Source organism: Aspergillus saccharolyticus, assembly GCF_003184585.1.
Source record: "Aspergillus saccharolyticus JOP 1030-1 unplaced genomic scaffold BP01scaffold_10, whole genome shotgun sequence".
NCBI lineage: Eukaryota > Fungi > Ascomycota > Eurotiomycetes > Eurotiales > Aspergillaceae > Aspergillus > Aspergillus saccharolyticus.
In genome coordinates, this window is record NW_020290620.1 from 917,082 (window position 1) to 935,482 (window position 18,401).

The window sequence follows — 18,401 nt, forward strand, 5'->3', positions numbered from 1 at the left end:
CACTGCATCCGGCTCAGTGTATTATATAGTTCTGTAGGTAGTGTTAAGGATAAAGTCGATCAACTAGGTAAAGAATAATAGCAGTTCCTATTCTCAAGACTAATCCTTGCTTCTCAGAAGAAATCACAAGATTCTTATTATAATTATCATATTAATAATATATAAATAAATTATTAATAAGCTAATAGAATTATATCAAGGTGCGGGCTGGCTGGCTGGCTTAATCATAGGTGAGGTGGTAGGACTAGCAGTTCTGACTAAAGATCTCTTAATACAAGTCTTCTGGATTCTATCTTCTAGCTACTTAGTTAAGCTATTCTTAGATTTATAGATAAGATATAGCTTAAAGAGCTATAAATAGAATTAGAAGTAGAAAGAAGATTAAAAAAAAATTATAAATTATATATAAAATAATTAAGAAATAGAAAGAATTAAGTAGATTAAATAAACTAGTTAAATTAAATAGAATAAATAGATCTTCTAGAATTATACTATAATAGTATACTCCTCTTCTTAAGCTAAGCTCTATTAAGATACTAATCTAGACTTATTAGAATAATAATAGTAGAAATTCTTAATAATCTAATAAATATTCTTAAGATATAGTATAGACTCTATAGTAGAGTTAGAATATTCTACTTATTTGACTATATAGATTAGTTAAAAATATCTATAGTTCTAATAATCTTATATAAAGTTAAGAATATCTTCTATCTTTTACTTCTTAAATTTATTAATTTCTATATAAGATAGTAGAGAGGTATATTATCTAAATATAAAATTATTACTAATAAAAATAAATAGACTAGTATTAAATATAGAATATATTTTTATACTAGATAGTAGAATTAATTAATAGATATAGAAGCTTATAATTCTTTTAATTCTATATAAATCTAGAATATTCTAACCTAGCTTCTTACTAGATTATAGAGTTTTAATATAGTAAATATTTAGCTATACTTCTTATTTTTTTTAAAGTATCTTATAGAATATCTTTTCTTATTGGTTTATTTAGTATAGTAGACTTAGATTATAGTTATCTTAGTCTAAATAAATTCTATAATTACTTATATTTTAGCTATAAACTAGTTAGTATCTCTAGCTACTAGATTATATAATATAGATATTAGCTTAAAGTCTATATATAAATAAAAGCTATAATTTATAAAGAATAGAATAGTCTTAGTTAAATTAGAGTATATTATATTTAATATAAATTTAGTTAGAAAAAGCTACTAATTCTAATTATCTTATAGATAATTTATATAAGTATATAGATATTATTTAAATATTATATTAACTTATTTAGTTTATCTATTTATCTTAGAATAGTATACTATAGAAAGCTTATAGATAATATTTAATTACTAGATTAAGTATTTCTAGAATTTAGTAATAAATTAGAGATCTTTATCTAAAAGAACTAATTAGAATAGACTATATAGTTTTTATATATATTATATATATGTAGCTACTACTATAGATATATTAGTAGTAGTATTATAGAAGACTAGATATTTTATCTTAATTAAATAATTAACTATTACTAGAATTATATTAAAATTCTAGTTCTCTAATAAATATATAATAAAATCTATAGTTATATTCTACTATATTCTTTTAGATATAAATAGTAGTTTTATATTTTCCTATTTAGCTTTTTAAGAGAAGATAATTTAGTAATAAATATAATAGTTCTTTATCTCTTATTCTATATATTAGTAGATATTAGATTAGTAGTATTCTTAGACTAAAAACTTATATATATAGATTTATTCTAAGTATCTAAATACTAGTTTATTATATACTAGTCTTATTAGATCTATTTTTATTTAATTATTATTAGAGATCTAGGGTTTATTCTTATAATATAAAAGATTTCTTCTTCTTTTATAGAAGATTAGAAATATTCTAGAAAAATAATTATTTTCTTTTATAAAAGCTCTAAATATTTCTTTAATCTAATTATCTTTTATATATATATATATTAGAGATTTTTCTATATCTTTAGTAATAGCTAGAGTTTCTATTTATTCTTAAATATAATATTTTAATAGCTTCTAGTAATAGATACTAGTATTTCTATCTTTTACTTATATAAGTCTTTATATTTAACTAGCTTAGAGATAAGAATCTATTTATAAAAATCTTTTATAGAGAATTTCTAGTATTTAATTATTTTAGAAATAAAAATTTATTTATATAGGTCTTTTATAAAAGTCTTCTAATTATTAATAAGACCTAGGTCTAGATTCTTATACTTTAGAATAGTTTAGCTCTAATATAATAAATACTTATTTCTCTTCTTTAAAAGATTATTTGATCTTTTAATTAGATTATTAGATTTTTTTCTATATTTTCTAAAATAATATATAATCTTAAAGTTAAATCTAGATAGAAATTTAGATTGAATAGATTTATTATTAATTAAGTAACTTAATAGATATAAAGTACTTAAGATTTTAATAATTAGAAATAATCTAGATTAATAATAGTATTTCTTTTAACTTAGAATACTATTTCTTAAAATAGTAGATAATAGTAAAAAGTTTCTTATTATATATTTTATAATTATATTCTACTAGTAAATATTCCTTAGAGAAAAATATAATAGAATATAGTAAATTATTATTTCTATATTAGAATAGAATTTCTCTAGATATATAGTCTAAAATATTAGTTTTAAGAATAATCTCTTAGATTTAATTAAAGAATTATAGAATTAGAATCTTAATAAAAATCTATTTTAGATTATTTAAAATACTCTAGTAGAATAGTATTTATTAAAAAATTCTCTTTTTTATTAAATTAACTAGTAGTATAGTAAGTTTTAAAAAGTTATAAATAAATTATTAATAAAAGTTATTAAAGTCTAAGAAGACTTGAATATTAATAATATAGATTAGAATTAGCTACTAGATAATTATCTTAATCTTTTTAGAATTTATTTAGAATTCCTTATAGTTAATAATTAGATTTAAAAACTTCATTTTACTAACTATAAATTTATATTTTAATAGTTTAGTATATAGATTTACTTAGAGCTTCTATAGAATATACTTAATATACTCAGAATATTTAGAGTATATCTAGCTATAAATTAGAATATTATCTAGATAAATAATATAAAATATATTAAGATAATTATATAGAGTATTAATGATATATCTAGAGAAGATAATAGAAGCTCTAATTATTCTAAAAAGTATAACTAAAGATTTGTATAATTCTAGATAAATATAAAAAACTATTAAATACTTCTAATTTTATTTAAGGTAAAAATTATTAAGTATACTAATAATATTAATCTTTATAAATAATATATTCTTTTTAAATTATTTAGAATTTCTTTAATAAATAATAGTAGATAATAATTCTTAACTATTATAATATTTAAAGTATAGTAGTCTATAGAGAACTATAAACTACTATCTATCTTTTTAATAAATAAAACTAGAAAAGTAATAAATAAGAAGCTAAAGTAGATAAATCTCTTTTATAGATTATTTATAAGCTATTTTTAGAGAATTCTTAGTTTATTATAGAATATTTTATATAGAGATTTAAATAGAAGTATTTTTCTATTTTCTAAAATAATAATATAATTATAATCTTTATATAGAAATAGCTTCTCTATCTTCTTTAATAAGAAGATATTTATAAATTCTTAAAATTTATTTAATAGAATAGTTTTAGATAGCTTAGATTATTTCTTTAGTATCTAATAAATTTATTTAATCATAGTAATAAAGATTTAGTATTTCTAGTATTTTTAATATATATATATAGTATAGACTATTAGAAAGACTTATCTAATATTATAGTTTTTAAGAGTCTTTTATAGACTAAAGTTTTTAAAGTATATTCTTTATAGTATATTATATAGAATATAGATTCTAATAGATCTCTAGAGAATATTATAATATTTCTAATAGTATAGATTAATAAACAGAATATATATTCTATAAAGTTTATATAAGAATTATAGGTCTTTAATTATAAAAGTCTAAGAATAATTAGATAAAAGATAAACTAGATTTAAGAATAAAATATTAATTTTAATATAATTATATATTCTTAAGATTAGATAAATATATTAGATAATATATCTATATTATCTTATAACTATTAAATTCTATTATAGTCTTTAGATTTCTTAGAGAGTATATATATAATTTATAGATAATAATCTATTTCTTATTTATTATTTAGAATATAGAGTAGCTAGTATTAATCATTATAAATATTATAATATTTACATCTTCTAGATTAAGAGTAATAAAGATTATTATTAAATTAATTCTTTAAAACTTCTCTTCTATAAAGAATTTATTAATTACTATTTTAGAGATAATATATAGTTATATAGAAAGAATATTCTATTAGTAGTTTAGAATAAAATTATCTCTTTTACCTACTTACTAGAATTAAATAAGTATAGTTATTTAAGTTTAATCAAATAGTAAGACTAAGATACTAGAAGAATTCTAGAATAGAAACTTCTTCTAGATATCTATTCTACTATACTTTGACAAAAAAAAATTAGATATAGAAGCTTAAAAACTAGAGATAATTAATTATGATATAAAGAATATAAATCTCTAATTTAAAATAGTTCTTAATATAATAATAGTTTAAGTTATAATAAAAGTATTTCTTTTATTTTCTATAATTATTTCTTTATTAGTAGAAAGAGTAATAGTAGAAGATAGATAAGTCTATTAATTTATAGTCTAGTATAGTAGATCTTTAACTAGAAGAGTTTATAAAAGACTTCTATAGAATACCTTTAGAGAATATAGATATTTATAAATTATTATTTAATCTTTAAATATAATATTTAATCTTAAAGAAGTATTATATCTAGTAGTTCTTAAGATCTTATAAAAAATATACTATAATTAAGTAGTCTTTTTTTTAAAAAAAATATTATTTATAAGTATAGTTCTTAAATTATAGTTTATACTTTATTTAAGTATTAGATAAAGAATATTAAAGTATATCTTAGTTTTCTAGACTAATTTTTAGAATTTTATAAAATAAGAATAAAAACTCTAGTATCTCTAATAAAATATAAATAATTTTATTCTAGACTATTTATTTCTATTAGAATTACTAAAGAAGTATTTAAGTAGAGTAAAAATATTTATATAGTTCTATAGAATATATTTTTTATTTTTAATATAAAGTTATATTTAGATATAAGATCTCTTTCTAAGCTAATTAATAATATAGACTTTATAGATAATAATAATAATATAATAGTTAATATTAATCTTTGATTTTTTCTTAGATCTAATTAATAAAGTAGTAGAGATTAGTATAGTTATATTTAAATTTACTAGAATTAGATAATTATTTAAATAGAAGAGTAAAGATAGAAGATTTAGAATTAATTAATATAATTACTCTTAATAGAGTAGCTATAGTATTCTTAGCTACTAGAATAGATTCTAGAATTTATATAGAGATATTTACTATTAGAATAATAATCTAAATAGCTTTTATATACTTCTTCTAAGCTTAGTTAAGTTTTTTAAATATAATTTCTTAAATAATAGTAGCTTCTATTAGCTAATAGTTTAATTCTAGAGTCTACTTTATCTAATATATAGAGATTTCTTCTTAGATCTATATTATTTATTAAAGATAATAGTAGTCTTAATCTATTTTTATAATAAAGATATAGACTTAATTATAATAGTTATACTATTATTTAGAGTATTTATTAAAATACTAAGTAAACTCTTTAGAAATATTAGATATTATAGAGAATTATAGAATAGTTAATATCTTATCTAGCTACTGATTTTATAGATAGAAGCTATATAGTATTAAGATATAGACTAGCTAGTTAGCTTAATTATAGATAAGATAGTAGAACTAGCAGTTCTAGCTGAAAATCTCTTAATATAAGTCTTCTAGATCCTATCTTCTAGTTACTTAGTTAAGCTATTCTTAGATTTATAGATAAGATATAGCTTAAAGAGCTACAAGTAGAATTAGAAGTAGAAAGAAGATTAAGAAGATTATAGATCATATGTAGGGTGGTCAAGGGGTAGGAAGAGTTAAGCAGGTCAAACAGGTCGGTTAGGTCGAACAGGGCGGGTAGGTCCTCTGGGGTTGTACCGTGACAAATTATAGGAATTATATATAATAATTAGACTTCTCTTCTATATAACTATTTTTAGTAGTATTATAATAGTATAATAATACTATTCTAAGATAAACTAGTCTATTTTTTAAGATAAGAATAATAGATAAAATTATATCAGAATAAATCTAGATTAAAGATAATTTTATATCTGTTGGTCAACTTTCCTTGTGTCTTGTAGGCGGCAATTCTTTCTTCCTTCCATCCTGCCGTCAGTCTGTATTTAAGCATCTTGCTTGATAGAAGAAATTGAATATAACTTTGTATAATTATAGTATTCTAAGATCCTAATATCTTATATTAAAAGAACTTCAAGATCTAGTATATTAACTATAAGTTAATAATTTATTCTAAATAATCTTGGATTTCTCTAGAATTATTTTTAAAAGTATAGAGATTACTTCTCTACTATCTATCTTTATCTTTATCTACTTCTTTATCTTTTATTATCTTCTATTTTCTTATTAGTAGACTAGATTTCTAAATATCTTTCTTATATAGAAAGATATATAAGTACTATAAAATATAGAATTAGACTATTAGATTATAATATTCTATAATATATTAAAAAGCTAATATATCCATTAACTAGATAAAGATATATTATACTATACTATCTATATTATTACAATTTCTAAATTATCTAAATTAATAGATACTATTCCCTATCTGTTACGGGACGGATGGATTGTGCTGATCAAAACATGCCTTTGAATAAGAAGAAATAGCTAAAGAGCTATTTTATTAGTTTGTATAAAACTCTTCTGGATATATATACTAAGCTAGTACTAGTTTAGTATATAGTATATAAGATCTTAGATACTAACTAGTATCTAAAGCTAAGCTCTATATTAGAATCTTAAACTTATAATAGAAGTTCTTTCTCTTCTTTTTATCTCTCTTTATGATTTCTATTTATATAATTAGTTATATAGAGTTTAAGATAATAATTTGCTACTTTAGCTTTTTTTTAGATAATATTATAGCTGATTAGTAGATAATATAAATATAGATAAAATTATTCTTATTTATTATTATTTTTCTTTTTATATAACTTCTTTTAATCTACTAAATATAATAATTCTCTAATAAATAGAATCTTTCTTTATACCACTTATATAATTAGTTCTAGAAATATAGTTAGACTTAGCTATTAGCTTTATATAGAATATATAAAATACTATATAAGAAGACTACTCTCTTCTTAATTAGTTCTTTTTTTTAAGTATCTTTTCTTTTTTTCTAATTTTATATTCTTTTATTTATATAATGCTTTATTATTTCTATTTTCTACTATATAACATCTTCTCTTTCTAGTACTAGAGCTAATAAGTCTAATTAGTTAAATAATCTACTAGTTTCTATTTATTATAATTCTTCTTAGACTTTTATCTCTGTTTTTGATTATAATTTACTTTTTCTTTTTATATACTGTAGTTGATACGTTGGGCCCAAAGCCCTCTAGATGCCGAGATGTCAATATGTTTTTCATCATACAAAGTTATTTATTTTGTTATCCTCTCCAGCTATACAAGATTAAATATAGATCAACAGAAGAAGATAAAATAAGAAAGAAAGAGTTCTTGTAAAATATAAGAAAAAAAGAATATTTAATAAATAGTATTCTTATTAATTTATAAGATTCTTATTATAATTCACTATATAAATTTATTAGAATAATATAAATTACTATTACTATTATTATTATTATTATTATTATTATTATTATTATTATTATTATTATTATTATTATTATCATTATTATTATTATTATTATGATTATTATTATAATAATTATTATTAGTAAAGTTATTCTTATTACTACTATTATATACGAAAATAACACAATTTAATTAAAAAGTCGATTTCTCAGTCAAATCTTAATATAATTTTCTAAAAATAGGCTTGAAATATGTAGCAAGATTGTACCTTTTATTCTGTATTGGATTTGTGGCTATACCTGCCTGAATAGGCAAGATATGAAGAAAAAAGACATATATTATATATATAAGCCTTATAGCCTTAATTTTTATAATTTCTAAGAAATTCAAATTGCTATAAATAGTTTAAGTTTTTTACTATAGTATATTACTATTTTTAGCCCAAAATAATTATTTTTTAATTTTTATAGAATTTTTAAATATTATTTTTAGTATTTTCTTATATAAATACTTTACTCTACTTTTATCTAACTTATTAATCTCTAACTAATAATTATTATTATATAAAAAAACTCTACTAAATCTTTCTATAGTTTATTATTTCTATTTATATACTTATTTATAGCTTTATTTATTTTTACTTTTATTTTTCTATAGTTTTCTAATATTACAGAACTCTAATATAATCTATATTACTAGAATAGTTAAATTCTTTATAGATTAATATATTATATATATATAGCTACTATTAGTACCCACTAAATTACTTTTAATATATAGTTCTAGACTATTTTCTGAGTCTATATATTTTTAAAATATACTTTAATTATTAAGTATTCTTTCTATTCTTCTTCTACTAATTTATAACTAATTTATTTTAATTCTTAGTTATATCTTTATAGCTATTATATAACTACTTAATCTCTGGTTATTTTATCTTATAGACTAGATAGACTATAAAGAATATTTACTCTTAATCTAATTTCTAAATTCTTTTTAATTATTTAGATACTTATTAATAATATAGTCTACTAACTATCTATTATTCAAAGAAATAATCTTATTTATCTATATAGAAGGCCTCTATAGTATTGAAAATAACTATAAGATCTAGTATAGAATATACTATATATCTACTATTATCTATTAAATTATAAAATCCTAACTATATAAATATACTATATTTCTTCTATATAGCTCTATATTAGTTAAATAAATATATTTGTAGTTTATCTATAGATTCTCCTCTATTTATAAAGTACTATATAAAGAATAATATAATTCTATTTATAGTCTATATACTATTCTCTTTTCTTTATAATATTGATTTATATTAGGATTCTAACAGCTATTAATTTATATTAAAAATTTATTATTATAATAGTATAGTAGTCTTTATATTATAAATTATTAAATCAATAGATATATTAGTAGTAGAAATATTCTAATAAATATTATAAGAGAATTGATTTATATATATAGACCATTAGATATAATAATAATTATCTATCTTTCTTTATATAGATTTAATTTTATAATATAGAAATTTAGTAATAATATTTACATCTAGTATAATATAGATCTTTTATCTTATATACTAGATTAATTAATTAAGATACTTAAGAATATTAATCTATATATTCTAATATACTAGTCTACTTAGAAATAATTATATAAAACTAAACTATATTCTATCTTAATTAATATTATATTAGTACTATAGATCAATCTTATAATAAAGAAAGATATAGACTATTGATAGTATAATCTTTCTATATTATCTAAGATAGCTATTATTATTCTAGATATAGATACTAATTACAGCTGCTATATATTTTAAGATATAATTCTATATTTATATACTACTAAAGAATAGCTATAGCTAATCTCTATTAATCTATTCTATACTTTCTATCTTACTCTATATTATATTCTTCTTTTTCTATATAGTAAATTAGACTAGTACTAGAATCTATAGTTTTATAAGAGTACTATTCTATATTTTCAAAATAATCTAGACTATAAAGACAGCTAATTAGTAGTCTAGATATTTTATTTATATTATATTTTTATCTATAAGAATAATTTTAATATACTATAATAGACTAGATATTGATAGTAGTAGTATTTAGTAGATATATAGATAAATATGAAATAAGATAAATTAAAATAGATAAAATATAACTAGAATAAATTATAGACTGGTTTGAATAGTAGATTAATAGATTTAATAGTATATATAGATAATATTAACTTTAGCTATAGAAATTAGACTATAGAATAGTTCTACTATTTAGCTATATAGATAGTCTATACTATATATAATAGTTTTTCTATAATACTATAACTTTTATATAAGTTTATAATTTACTATTACTTTTTATTATTATAATAGTAATTTCTAACTAATCAAAGATTTAAAATAAACTATTTTATAACTAGTCTATAAATGACCAGCTAGATCTTATTATCTATATTTATAAGTGAAAAAGGAGAAACTATTTTATTTAATTAAGAATACTAAGATTTTTAGACTAGTACTAGTATAGTTTAGATATTAGAATATTAGAAATATAATCTATCTTATTATTATCTTATTATCTTCTTAATAGACTATAATTAATTTTTAGATCTAGATATTATAAATAAGATTATTTTAGCTAAACTACTAAATCTAGAAATAGAGCTAGAACTATATAAACTTATTTCTATATATATAATTTATAATCTCTATAGTCTATTATATAATTCTTAGATATTTTACTATGGAAATAATCTAGATAGTAATAAGATTTTATATATAAAATATTTTCTAATAATATATTAGAGAATTAATAAAAGAATAGATATTCTCTTAATTACTATTAGTACGAGTCTAAAATAAGTTTTAAAAAAATAATTTATAATTAAAAGATTAAGATTAAGAATATATAAAATATACTATATAATCTATTTCTTTTTTTATAGTTATATTATTATATTAATATATAAGTCTACTATAATGTTAAAGGAATTAAGTATATTACTAAATATATATATAAGTAACTAGACTATACTATATTATATTTCTAGACTAGTAATAAGATAAATTAGTATTTTAAAAGTTATTATATTAATTTAATAGAGATTATTATATATCTTCTCTACTTCTATATTTATAAGAAGTATCTACTAGTTATAATATTAGTAGTTTATCTGATAGACTAGTAGACTATATTATTTTCTAAGAATATAAATATATAGTAGATTATAGACTATCTAGAGTTTTTCTATAGTATACTAATAGTTTTCTTTGAATATAATATAGATATAGTCTAATTAGATTCTAAATATATTTATTACTAGTATATAGAGATATCTTAATACTTTATTTAAGATATAGAAAAGAATATAAAATTATAGTAGCTATAATAGTAGAATCTTATAATTAATTAAATATATTACTATAATTCTAATATAAAAGAATAGTTCTACTTATAACTTTTTCTAACTATTAAAATAAACTCTCCTAGCTTTAAAAATCTCTATACTATTAATAATATACTTTATTCTATATTCTAGATAGTCTACTAAGCTCTAGATCTACTTAATAATAATAAAGAGTAGTATCTAATATTCTAGAAGATAACAGTCTTTATATCTAGATCTATTTTATAGTCTCTATTTATAATAGTTCTATTATGTAGTTTAGTAGATAAACTAAATATACTATAGAATAAATTCTAAATATTCTTTATAGATAATCTTATTTACTAGATCTTATAGATATAGAAGTCTTTAGTTATTTCTAATTATAAGATTAACTATAGTTTCTTTCTTATAGATAGACTACTTGGAACTAGTCATTATTTATTTATAGATTTCTAGCTTTCTCTTCTAACTAGCTAGTAGAAAAAGACTTAGAATATCATTAAATATTAGAAACTAACTAGTAGCTAGCTGATTATATTTCTCTAACTAAGAAATTAGAATATTAACTAAATAATCTATAATATATAGTCTTTAATACTATTATAATAATTATTATATAAGATCTAGTAGTCCACTACTTTATTTAAGATACTAATAATACTAGAAAACTATTTCTATACTATATTATATATAGTAAGTTATATTTATTAGATAAGAAGATTATTTATATAATATTATTTAATATAATAGCTCTACTTCTATCTTATAATTATATAATCTATTCTAAGTTTTATATTCCTCTTAAATTAATAGAGTTATCTATCTATTTAATTACTCTATAGTCTAATCTTATAGCTAAGCTGTAGGATATAGATCTAATTATCTAAGATAAGATTTCTATATAGTACTACTATACTTTTAAGATTATTTATTAGATATTAGATAATATTAGATATTATTCTAATTAATTATTTAGTAGTATTCTAGTTCTTTTTGGTAGTAATCTTATATAAATATTACTTATAGTAAAAAAGAAATATTATTTAGATATTACTATAACTTATTTATAATATTTCTTTCTATAATATTTATTCTATATTCTATAGCTCTATAAGAACTATTATCTATAGAAAAAACTAGAAAATAAAGTATATACTATCTAATTAACTAATATATTATATAACTATAGTCTTTATAGCTAGATTAGTCTATCTTCTAATATATACTAGACTAAGAATATTAAGAATCTCTATAAATATATATTCTCTATAATCTATTTCTGTAAGAATCTAAATACTAGCTTCTTTACTAAGTATATAATTCTTATAATTTATAATATATTTCTAAGTAAATTTAAAAATTATTTTTTTAATAAGCTACTAGATTATATAATTAATATTTATATAATTAATAAAGCCTCAATAGATAATATTAATAATAAAACTAAGAAGTTTATATATAAATTTCTATATATAGTTAACTTATCTAGTCTACTTTTCTTCGTTTTATAGCTAAAACTAGATATATCTATTATCTATTTAAGAAATATATATATATTAAGTAGTTTATATAATAGAATAAATCTATTAATATAGATATTAAGACTATAGCTAATTAAGACTAAAATATTAACTAGTAATTATACTAGTTTAAAATGGTTAATTCTATAGATTATTTTATATTTAAATAAGATTAAATAGAAGTTTGTTCTTATTTAGAAATAGTTTTTAGTCTATTTTTACTTTATAGTAATAGTTAATTATATCTAGAATTAGTTTCTATAAATTATAGTTATAGATCTTTATCTTTTACTATTCTCTTATAAATAGTTATATATAGTACTTTCTTATATAATAGATATAGCTAGACTAGTTATTTTTTATTAGTTAGATATAACTACTACTAAGGATATTATATATAAAAAGATTCTTTAGTAGTTTTATAATTAAATATATTATTAATTACTAAAGTCGTTAGAAAGTCTACTAACTAATTTATTTATATATATATATTAGATAAGAAATTATTCTAATAGTTTATTTACTATAGTATCTATATATTAATTAGCTAAGAAATAGAAAGTTTAATTAATTATATAAGTAGCTAGTCTAGATATATAATTATTAAAAAATATGATAGTCTAAAGATCTAGCTCTTAAACTATAAGTTTATTTTTATTTTTCTTCTTCTTCTTCTTCTTATTTACTAGACTAGTAGTAGTATAAAAAATAGTTACTAGATAGTAGATAGTATTAGTCTAGATCTTAGTAGCTGCTACTATAGTATTAATAGCAGCTACAGCAGTCTAGAAACCAGCTGCTAGAGTATTCTAACTATTATTAAAGATCTTAAGCTACTGGACTATATTCTTAGTAGAGAAGTAGATAGTAGAAGTAGAGATAATTATATAATATCTAATAAGAAATTAAACTAGTAGATTCTTAAGAGACTTATAGTCTATAAAGAACTTCTTCTTCTTCTTCTTCTTATTATTATTATTCTCATTATTATTATCTTTCTTATAAGTAGTAGAGATAAAGACTATAGTCTATATTAATTATTAGATTATTTAATATTTTTACTATTTAACTTATAGTAGAGAATACAGTAATATTCTAGTAAATTAAAACAATAATTTATATAAAAGTCTTCTAAGAATCTAGATAAAATAATATAATCCATCCACAGTCTATAGTCTACTACATAGTAGAAGTAGAATATCTAGTTACTCTTAGTATCTATCAGTACTATTCTAATAGTCTAAATCTAGATAAACTCCCAGTTTAATAGATAGTCAAGAGTAGACTGAGTATTCTATCTATACTAATAGACTATAGGCTTATAGACTATATTATAATTAATAATAAGCTCAGCTATTTGTCTAGAGGTTACTTAGTTATATTATAATTAACAGCTGGAGCCCAGAGTTTTATAGTAAGAAGACCAGGGAGGATATTAAGAGATATTATAAACTGTATTAATTATCTATTCTTATATAATTATACTAATTTTAACTTACTAGAAGAAGAAGAAGACAGAATAGTATTATTTATAAGAAATATATTCTTACAGAGACAGCTGTAGCTATAAGCTATCTTTATATATATCTATATATTTTAATTATTAGCTATTTATTATTCTCTTAAAACTATAGTCTAGATTAATTTAGAACTATAGTAGAAATATATTATTCTCTATATAATAGTAGTATTTAGCTAATTATTATCTATACTACTAGATAGTACTAAACAGTTATATAATACTAATCTAATCTATAATAACTAGTTTTTATATATAGTATAATAAAGTAACTTAATTTAAAAATCTTAATAGTCTATAATATAGATATTTATAGAAGAAATAATTTTTTTTAAAAATAATTAGAAAAAAAAGATAAATAGTAGTAGTAGTAGTAGAATATAGAAGATATTAGATAATAATTATTTTAGTATTTATAAGATATCTATAGTTAGTTTATTCTACTATAATAATATATATAATATATATGTATTCCCGATTAGGAACATACGTGACGGACCAGCCGGCGGCCCCAGCCTTCGAGCCGCCGAGCGAAGCAAGGATACAAGGCTTGTAATAAGTATCTTTAATAAAGTTATTCTTAAAAATAAGATAAAAGCTAGTAATATTTCTATTATTATCTAGTATAGTTATATTCATATATTATTAGAAAAGTAATATAGTTATAATTTTTTTCTAAATTATATTTATAATCTTTTATTATTTATTTATAATATTCTTAAGAGTATCTTCAAGAAAATTAATAAAAAATATAAATTCTATAAGTATAGTTTAATAGCTTAAAGTAATTCTATCGATCTAGTCAAGTATAATAATAGCTTTTATAGAGTTTAGAATAAGAATATAATAATTTCTCATAAAATCAGGATTTTATTACCTTTTATTCTTTTTATTAACTCTCAGTATTAGATTAATAATATCTATATTAGATTAATTCTAAGTAATATAATAATAAAGATAATTATAATTATAGGTAAATTAAAGTCTAAGAATCAGAATAATATACTATTCTGGTATAAATTATCTAAGAATTTAAAATTATTAACTTTATCTTAAATAGTATTGTTTAGATTTTAATATTCAATATTCTTTTAGAATATTATCTTATCTATCTTCTTCTATATAAATCTAGAATACTTACTAAAGCTAGAGACTAAGATTACTAATTTCTTTTAATAGTATAAGCTATACTACTAGTTAGTATTAATAGATTAAGTCTAATACTAGTCTTCTATATAAATAGAAGTATCTATTTAAACAAAAGAATAGATCTATTATCTAATTTTAGTAGACTAAATATAATTCCTGTCTTTTATATAGATATAAATATCTATTTGAATAAAAGAATAGATTTATTATCTAATTTTAGTAGACTAAGTTTAATCTTTATCTTCTATATAAATAAATTAGATAGTATCTCTAGAGTAGATATCTAAAGTATTAAGATAATTATGTTAAAAAGTCTCTAGATACTAATCCTAACTGTTTCTTATATTACTAAGATCTTAAATATTTTAGATACTTTATTAGAATAAAGAACATAGTTAATAGATAATTTTAGACCTAATAGAATAAGATTATCTTTTTAATTATCTAAATCTATATCTACTCTAAAATCAAGTAGTTAATTATTTTTATACTAAGAAATATAGATATTTAGTATTCTAATTAATAATTTTAGAATAATCTAATTTAGTAGCAGTAGAAGAATAGTTTTTTTATTATTTTTATCATAAATATAAAGTATTATAAGAATATTATTATAAGAATACTATGTATTAGTTTAATTTTAAGCTATCTGGTTTAGCTTAGTTTAATTAAAATGATTTATAATATTATAACTTATTATAATAATAAGTATGTATATCTTATTAACAATCTTATAGATATTCTTAGACTAAGATAATATTCTATTTATATATTATTTTTTAATAAATTATTAATCTTTATTTCTTATTGTTCTATCAAAAGCTAAGACTATTAAAAGCAAGTAATGTTTTTATAAAGAATATATACCTCTTATATAATAGAATACTACTAGAGACTATAAATATAAATTAAGATAATTTTATTAATTAGAATTCTATCTATATAAAGTAGATTTTTATAAGTAAAGTTAGTATTATATTTTATTTATTTGATTACTAATAGAAGCTTAAATATAAGATAAATAAACCAATTAAATAGATATATATTATATAATAGCTATTCTAAGATAATTAGATTTTAAGACTTAACTATTAAGAGTTTTTATATTTATATAACTTAATTATATTCTATCTACTTAGTCTTATTATTCTTTAATTCTCTTGGTATAGATATAACTAGATTATAATTACTAAATATTTATATTCTAGTATACATACTCTTCTAATTGATCAAAGAATACTATTTTTATAATACTAGTAGTATATTCTTAAGAAAAATAGTAATTTTAAAAATAAAAAAAATTAGATATAATAATATCTAGAAAAGTAAGATTTATAGTATTTGAAGTATATAATAATATATTAAGAGAAAGAAATAAGTAAATATTTATAAATAATAAAATAAGAATATAAAATATTAAAGAAGAGAATATCTGAATAGTAACTAAGTGTCAGGCCGCGCAGCCTAACTGCGGCCTCAGGCCACAACCGCCACAACCCGGGTCGCCGCGCAGCGACGGTGCGCGCACGTGACGCACACCCCTTAGGGGCCGCTGAGGGCAGCCGCAGCAGACCTCAGCGGTTAGTTCAATATATACGGTACCCCTACATTCCACGCAGTATATCACGTTCCCAACGCACCTCACACTAAGAATAAAAAGAATAAGAAGATAAATAAAAAGAAGATATAATAGAAAAAGATAGTATTACTTAGTAAATAAAGAAATATTTTAGTAAATATAGATCTAATAAACAATTACTAAATAGATTAGATAGTTTACTTAAAGTTCTATATTTAGTCTACTATATTATTATCCACTTTATTAATTTATTTATCTTTCTTAGAACTATATTTAATATAGTAGACTAGATACTTACTTACTTTTATATTATATTATCTTAATCTTTTCTGTACTAATCTATTTATAAAAATATAATTAATCTTATATCTACTATTATTTTTACTATTTTTCTATTACTTATCTTTCTATATAGAAGATAATATAGAGTATCAATAATTATAAGAATCTTAAGTTTTATATACTAATTCTAGTTAAGCTACTAAAATAATAGAATAGATTTACTAGTTTAGTAGAATTTTAAGATAATATACTAGTCTTTTAACTTTTTACAAAATATATAATAGATTTATATATTAAAAGTTTAGCTTATTTTTAATTATTTTTAACTTATCTTTATTTATTAGAAGAATAGATATATTTTATTTAAATAGTTATAAACTTATATATTTCTTTAGTAGTTAGTTAAAATTTAAAATATTATTCTATAAATAAATATTAAGTCTATATCTAGAGATTATCTAGAGATATACCATATATTAGACTATATAGACTTATGTTTATAGTTAAGTTAGATAAACTATTAATCTAACTAATCATCTAAGATAGAAATTATATTTCGTAAATATAGTAATCTCATATATACATATATATATTAGAGTATTATTTTAATAGTTTAATTTATTCTCTCTATCTATCTATCTATTTATCTATAGATAATATATAATAGAATAGTACTATTATATATTTAGCTTCTTAAATATTCTAGATTAGAAACTACTAAGAAATTAAGTATTTTAATTAGATATAAAGATATATAATAATTTCTACTTATACTCTTAAAGATATAATATAAGTTAATATTTTTAAAGAAATATAGACTATTATATATATCTAGATATTAAATTAACTCTTCTTATAAATTTTATCTATAAAGACTATAAGCTAATTATATTCTTTTAGAATATTAATAACTACTTTATAAATAGATAGATATTTAACTAATAATAGATAAATAATAAAGTCTATCGTTAGGAAATATAAGAGAATCACTAGTAAGATAAAAGATTTAATAATATATATAATATATCTTTAGTAGAAAATTAGAATAGTATATCTATTAGACTATTATCTTTTTTAATCTATAATATATCTTAAGATAATATTTTTATATAAATTAGAATAT